This window comes from Colobus angolensis, unplaced genomic scaffold, assembly GCF_000951035.1.
Source record: "Colobus angolensis palliatus isolate OR3802 unplaced genomic scaffold, Cang.pa_1.0 Scaffold175, whole genome shotgun sequence".
Classification (NCBI taxonomy): Eukaryota; Metazoa; Chordata; class Mammalia; order Primates; family Cercopithecidae; genus Colobus; species Colobus angolensis.
In genome coordinates this window covers 6,247,190-6,253,803 of record NW_012114877.1, presented here as the reverse complement: position 1 = coordinate 6,253,803, position 6,614 = coordinate 6,247,190, and positions in this window count along the sequence as shown.

Below are 6,614 nucleotides of genomic sequence, written 5' to 3'. Positions count from 1 at the left end.
AATTAGCCGGACAGAGGTTGCAGTTAGCCAAAATTGTGCGATTGCACTCCAGCCTGGGTGACAGGGCGAGACTCCGTCTCAAAAATTTTTTTTTTTTTTTTTTTGTAGAGATGGAGTCTCGCTCTCAGGCTGGTTTTGAACTCCTGGCCTTAGTGATTCTCTCATCTCGGACTCTCAAAGTACTGGGAATACGAGCAGGAGTCACACGATGCATGACTGAAAAGATTTCTGTTCACTGGCCGAGTCTCCTCACAGCTGTCCCCCTGTGGGGAGGTTTACCCCGCCTGCTCCAGGCTGAGGGAGGCTTCCCCGTGCTCTGCCCCTGTTGCAGCCCGAACCCCCCTCTCCCAGCGTTCTCGCCAGGCACTCTCATTATTTCTTTGCCTCTCTTTGACTGGACTGTGGGCTCAGGAGAGAGAAGGAGTTCTATTTATTGTTGCTTCCCAGGTACTCTGTGATGTCTGCCACAGCACGTGCTAAATAATATCTGTTGAGGGCATGCTATCTGGAATATGATCTTGCTTTCATAGCATGATTTTGCTGTCAAACCATATTTTCATCTGAACACAAAGTTACGTTCTGCAGAGATCCAGAGTGTTATAAATGCAGATTTTCTAATAAATTCAGACTCGGTTCTTATTGCAGAGTTCGGTTTTATGCACAGAAAAGGTAGAGTTTCTTATTTTCCAGGTATCTAGGAAATGATGATGAATACTAAGAAGGATCTTAATGAATGTGCTTGTTTATTTTATTTATTTATTTATTTATTTATTTATTCATTCATTCCTTTTTGAGACAGAGTCTCGCTCTGTTGCCCAAGCTGGAGGGCAGTCGTGCAGTCTTAACTCACTGCAAACTCTGTCTCCTGGGTTCAAGTGATTCTCATGCCTCAGCCTCCTGAGTAGCTGGGAGTGCACCACTATACCTGACTAATTTTTGTATTTTTAGTAGTGACAGGGTTTCACCATGTTGGCCAGGCTAGTCTCAAACTCCTGACCTCAGGTGATCCACCCACCTCAGCCTCCCAAAGTGCTGGGATTACAGGTGTGAGCCACTGCACCCGGCCTACAAGTTAGATTTCATGGGAAGAATCAACTTAAGTATTACTTAAGAGAAGTGGAATTCTGGTTCCGTTTCTCCCATTATGTTGCTGTGCGGATTTGGAAAGTTAATAGTGTCTCTGGGTACTGGGTTTCTTAAAGTAGGCAACATTTACCATCCTGCGTTCACAGCATCATTATTAGGAACAAATAAAATATTACGTGTACTGGCCGGGCGCGGTGGCTCAAGCCTGTAATCCCAGCATTTTGGGAGGCCGAGACGGGCGGATCACGAGGTCAGGAGATCGAGACCATCCTGGCTAACACGGTGAAACCCCGTCTCTACTAGAAATGCAAAAAACTAGCCGGGCGAGGTGGCGGGCGCCTGTGGTCCCAGCTACTCGGGAGGCTGAGGCAGGAGAATGGCGTAAACCCGGGAGGCGGAGCTTGCAGTGAGCTGAGATCTGGCCACTGCACTCCAACCTGGGAGACAGAGCCAGACACCGTCTCAAAACAAAAAAAAAGAGCGTGGGAGGAGGGTGAGGGCGGTGCTACACACTTTTAAACCACCAGATCTCGAGATAACTCATTATCGTGAGAACAGCACCAAGTTTAGTGTTAAACCATTCATGAGAAATCCACCCCCATGACTCAATCACCTCCTACCATGCCCCACATCCAACATGGGGAATTACAATTGAACATGAGATTTGGGTGGGAACACACATCCAAACCACATTACAGCCCGTAAAAACATGCCGTTCCCATCAGTTGGTACGTATTTGGCTTTGCTTGTGAAATTCCTACACTCTTCAATCAATATGTCTACTCTCCAACCTTACTCTGAAATGTGCTTCTTCCACTGTGTTTCTGAGGCTCAGTTAATGTATTACTTCCCCTGGCATAAGCTAGAAATTGCAAATGCAAATTAAATAGACCGCAGAGTGTGGGAAGATATTCCCAGTGCCTAAAACAGTCAAGGGAATAATTTCTAGAATATACAAAGAAATCCTCCAATGACAAAAAGGACAGAAAAAAATAGAAAAATAGGCCAAAGATATTTCAAGGCAATTCGCAGAAGGAGCAGCTCTGGTAGGCAAAAAAGAATATAGATAAATACATAAATGAAAAGTAGAACAGCATTGAGATGCCGTCTTACAATGGCCCAGGTGGCAAAAATTAGATAATACCAAATATTGTACAGCAGGTGACTGACTTCATGTCTTTCTCTGTCTTTATCACTCTATTGATTTTTGGAGTCATCGAATTCCTTAGCTCAACTTTGTTTCTGAACCTTATACATGCAAATCCAATCCATTTTAGACATCTCTGCTTCAAAGATCCATTGATTTGTTAAATACAACATGTCCCAAACTGAACCTGTGCTATGCTTCTCTAAATGTGTTTCTCCTCCTCTGTGCCCTGTCCCAAAGAGCCACCCATCATTCTCTACCTAAGTCATTCAAATCCCTGACTCCTCCTCCTTCACCCCCACCATCTGTGACAAAGTCCTGTATATCTTCCAGCTAAAGTGTAGCAGACATCTGATGCCCACATTCCATTCTTTTTTTTTTGAAACAGAGTCTCACTCTGTTGCCCAGGCTGGAGTGCTGTGGCATGATCTCGGCTCACTGCAACCTTTGACTCCCTGGTTCAAGCAATTCTCCTGCCTCAGCCTCCCGAGTAGCTGGGATTACAGGCACGTGCCACCACGCCCAGCTAATTTTTGTATTTTTAGTGGAGACAAGGATTCACCATGTTGGCCAGGATGGTCTCGATCTCCTGACCTCGTGATCCTCCCACCATGGTCTCCCAAAGTACTGGGATTACAGGCGTGAGCCACTGCGCCTGCCCTCCATGTTTTACAAATATTACCTTAGCTCAGGCTAGCCTCATTTATTGCCAGAATTACTGAAATTGTTTGTCATTTGTTTTCCCTCCTGACAATTTTGCTAGCTAATACAATAATGAGAGATTGCTAAGAATAAGGCCCCACTCCATGACCTCAAAAACTTGCCCTTCTCTCCGCTGGGAGGAAGGACATGAGCCAATAATTACAATCCTATTCCATGAGAGGCTTGCAATGAGAGAGGGGAGAAGTGTAGTTACTATTGGAGCAGGGAGGAAGACTAGCCATTCCTACCAACCAACCCATCCCTCAAAAACCTTGCAGGTGAGGCCGGGCATGGTGGCTCATGCTTGTGATCCCAGCACTTTGGGAGGCTGAGGTGGGTGGATCACGAGGTCATGTGTTTAGGACCAGCCTGGCCAATATGGTGAAACCCTGTCTCTACTAAAAATACAAAAAATTAGCCAGGCATGTTGGTGCACACCTATGGTCCCAGCTACTCAGGAGGCTGAGGCAGAAGAAACGCTTGAACTCGGGAGGTGGAGGTTGCAGTGAGCCAAGATTGTGCCACTGAACTCCAGTCTGGGTGACAGAGTGAGACTCTATCTCGAAAACAAAAAAAAAGAAAACCACACAGGTGATCTTCGTAAAACGCAGGTTCTGACCAAATGCCCCAGTTTTAAAACTGTCCAAAGACTGCTTTTAGGATGAAGCCCTTGACACAATGTGAGCCATGCATGGGCCATCTTTGCCTACCTGCATAACTCTTACAAATTCTCAGGCAATGATAAACAACTCAATACTCCACACAAACACAAATCATCCTTTCTATCCCCCTTTGATGGATGAACCTTTAGGACCTGCTTTAAATTGAATGTTAATTTGGTTGGTGAAAAAAAAGCAAGTTCCAGTTTAGATAAAGTTGCATTTAAAATATTCGCAGTTACCTTCTGTCACATCCTTGATCGAGGAAGTAAGTAATAATGCAACAGACATTACTGTCATTAAATGCCAGCAGTGTGCAATGCAGTATGCTAAACATTGTGGGGGAGGCAAAGAGGATGTAGCCAAACTCAACCACCTGCTCTCTCCTGGTCTCCCCAGCTCCACATCAACAAGCTGTCTCTAGACAGACTTGAAGCTCTCTGTCCTTCCATCCCTCCACACTGAACTCCTACCTCTCCCATGTAGCAGGCATCCTTCCTATTCTGTGTTATTGCTGCTCATGTACACAGCCAATCTCTGCTCACATTCAGAGTCTGGTCTCCTTTAATACAGAGGTGCTCTCTGATTAAACTTTGTATGGTGTCTGGCACAGTCTACTACTGAATAAATTTGCTGAATTAATGATTATTGGGAAATCTTGTTTTTGTTTTTGTTTTTTTTGAGACATTGTCTTGCTCTGTTGCCCAGGCTGGAGTGCAGTGGCGCAATCTCAGCTCACTGCAACCTCTCCCTCCTGGGTTCAAGTGATTCTGCTGCCTCAGCCTACTGAATAGCTGGGATTCCAGGCGCCCACCACCATTCCTGGCTAATTTTTGTATTTTTCAGTAGAGACAAAGTTTCACCCTGTTGGTCAGGCTGGTCTTGAACTCCTGACCTCAAGTGATCCACCTGCCTCAGCCTCCCAAAGTGCTGGGATTACAGGCATGAGCCACTATGCCTGGCCAATAATTTTTGTTTTCTAGGAGCTCACAATTGTCTGTTAACTATGATATTAAGAGCAGATTTTCCAGCAAAGACGTCAGAGCCTTCTGGAACTAGGCACTGCCTTACCCCGTCAGCTGGCCTGACTCATTCATTCATTTCAACAGTGTTCATTGAGACGAACATTAAAAACATATACTGAGAACCTACCCCATACTAAGTCCAGTTCTAAGATGCTCAGGATAAAATAATTTTTAAAAAAAGGTTGGATGTGGCCCTTGCCCTACTAGCATGTATAGGGGAAGGATGAAACCAACCCTAAATAAATGAACAATAATTACAAATTGTGAAAAGTGCTATGAGATAAACAAATGGTGTTTTATGAGAGTGCTTAGTGGGGGGTGCTCAGCTATTCCCCTGGCTGAAATATTCATTGAATTCTGTCTGCCAATCTGAACCCCAGATCTCTTTAAACCCATGGCTCACTTCTGGGAAGTCTTCCCTGATTACTGCAAGCCCTCCCTGACTCCTAAAACATTTAGTATGTGTTCACCAAATATGTAGAACTCTTCCAGCCAGGAAAGCTGCATGGAGCCTGTGACACATTTTTATCTGGTACATGAGCAACATAGGTGACATCACTGTGGCCACCACGCCTCCTTCAGTTATCCATCATGCAGGCCCTTCCATGTGTATGGAACCAGGCTCATGGGCAAAATGGTGCAATTTCTGGGATCTTATGCATACTCATTTAGCAATGGAGAGAAAACTCACATACAATGCAGCCACCCCAGAGGCACGATCACAGTAAGTTGATTGCAAAGTTCTATATCCATCCCTCTAACTTATCCTTCCTTGACCCTGGCTTGATTCATCCTTTCTAGGAGCTAGCCATAAATCTTTCTTCCCTTTCCTGCCATCTCTACCTCATGCTGAAGAGTTTACTCATGGTTCACTCATTTGTAATAGTTCAGTTGTTTTTGTTGATGTTTGCGATAGATCTCTCAGTTCCCAAAGCCTAGCAGACTCTCCACCTGGAATTATACCTCTTGGGTGGGTCTCTTTGGCAAAGCAATGGGCTTTTTATATGCAGACCATTACACTAGGCAATCATGAATAAACAGTTGAGAGGTGAGGGTGGAGGGATCTGGAGGACACTAGTGTTTGAGATATTATAAATCACAGTTCGTATTTATTAATGCTAATTTTAAGCATTCCTGTAAGGTAAAATGATCATTCCTACTTTTAAAAGATGAGGAAAATTAGGACACAAGAAGGTAAAAGAAGTTGGCTAAAAGCTAACTCTTGTAGGACAGAGTCATATGTTTAAGCACGTGATTTTGAAAGTGCAGGAGGTACAGTAAAGTGGAACTTTGCATCGAGCTATGGTTCTCTGATGTGAGTGTGCATCAGAATCATGGGAAAGGCTCCTTAAAGTGCAGGTTGCTGAGTCCCAGCCCCAGAGTTTCTGGTTCAGTGGCTCCACGATGGAGCCAAGTAATTTGCATTTCTAACACATGTTAAGGTACAAAAATCTCACTACAATAATAACAACAACAACAAGTGGTATTTCTCCAGCCTCTAGTACAGTGATACCAGCCTAATATGTGCCCAGATGATGCTACTGCTTCTGGCCCAGGGACCACAGTTTGAGAAGCACTGGCATCAAATATGGTGTGAACCCGGAGAAGGGCGCCAAGGGATGGCTTCACAGGGAAAGGGGCATCTGGGTTGGGCATTGAAGATCACATAGGAATTCTCCGACCCACTCCCATCTGACATTTGTTGGTCATAGAGGAAAGGACTGAGCACATGCTATGTTTGGACCCACAGGCACAAGTCAAGTTCAAATGCGGTGAATGTTCAGTGAGTGTGTGTAATTTCAGGTGGCTCACCAGAGCTTGTACTGACAGGGAAGAGGCCAGTGGGTGAGCGTGGCGCCAGATGGAAAGCCACGCGACAGAGTTCAAATTTCATCCTTTGGGTATCAGGCTTTTAATCAGAAAAGTAATGCAATTCTCTTTGCTTAATTGGGTTCTAATTGTTCATTCATTAAAAATAAGACGGTATTAATCACT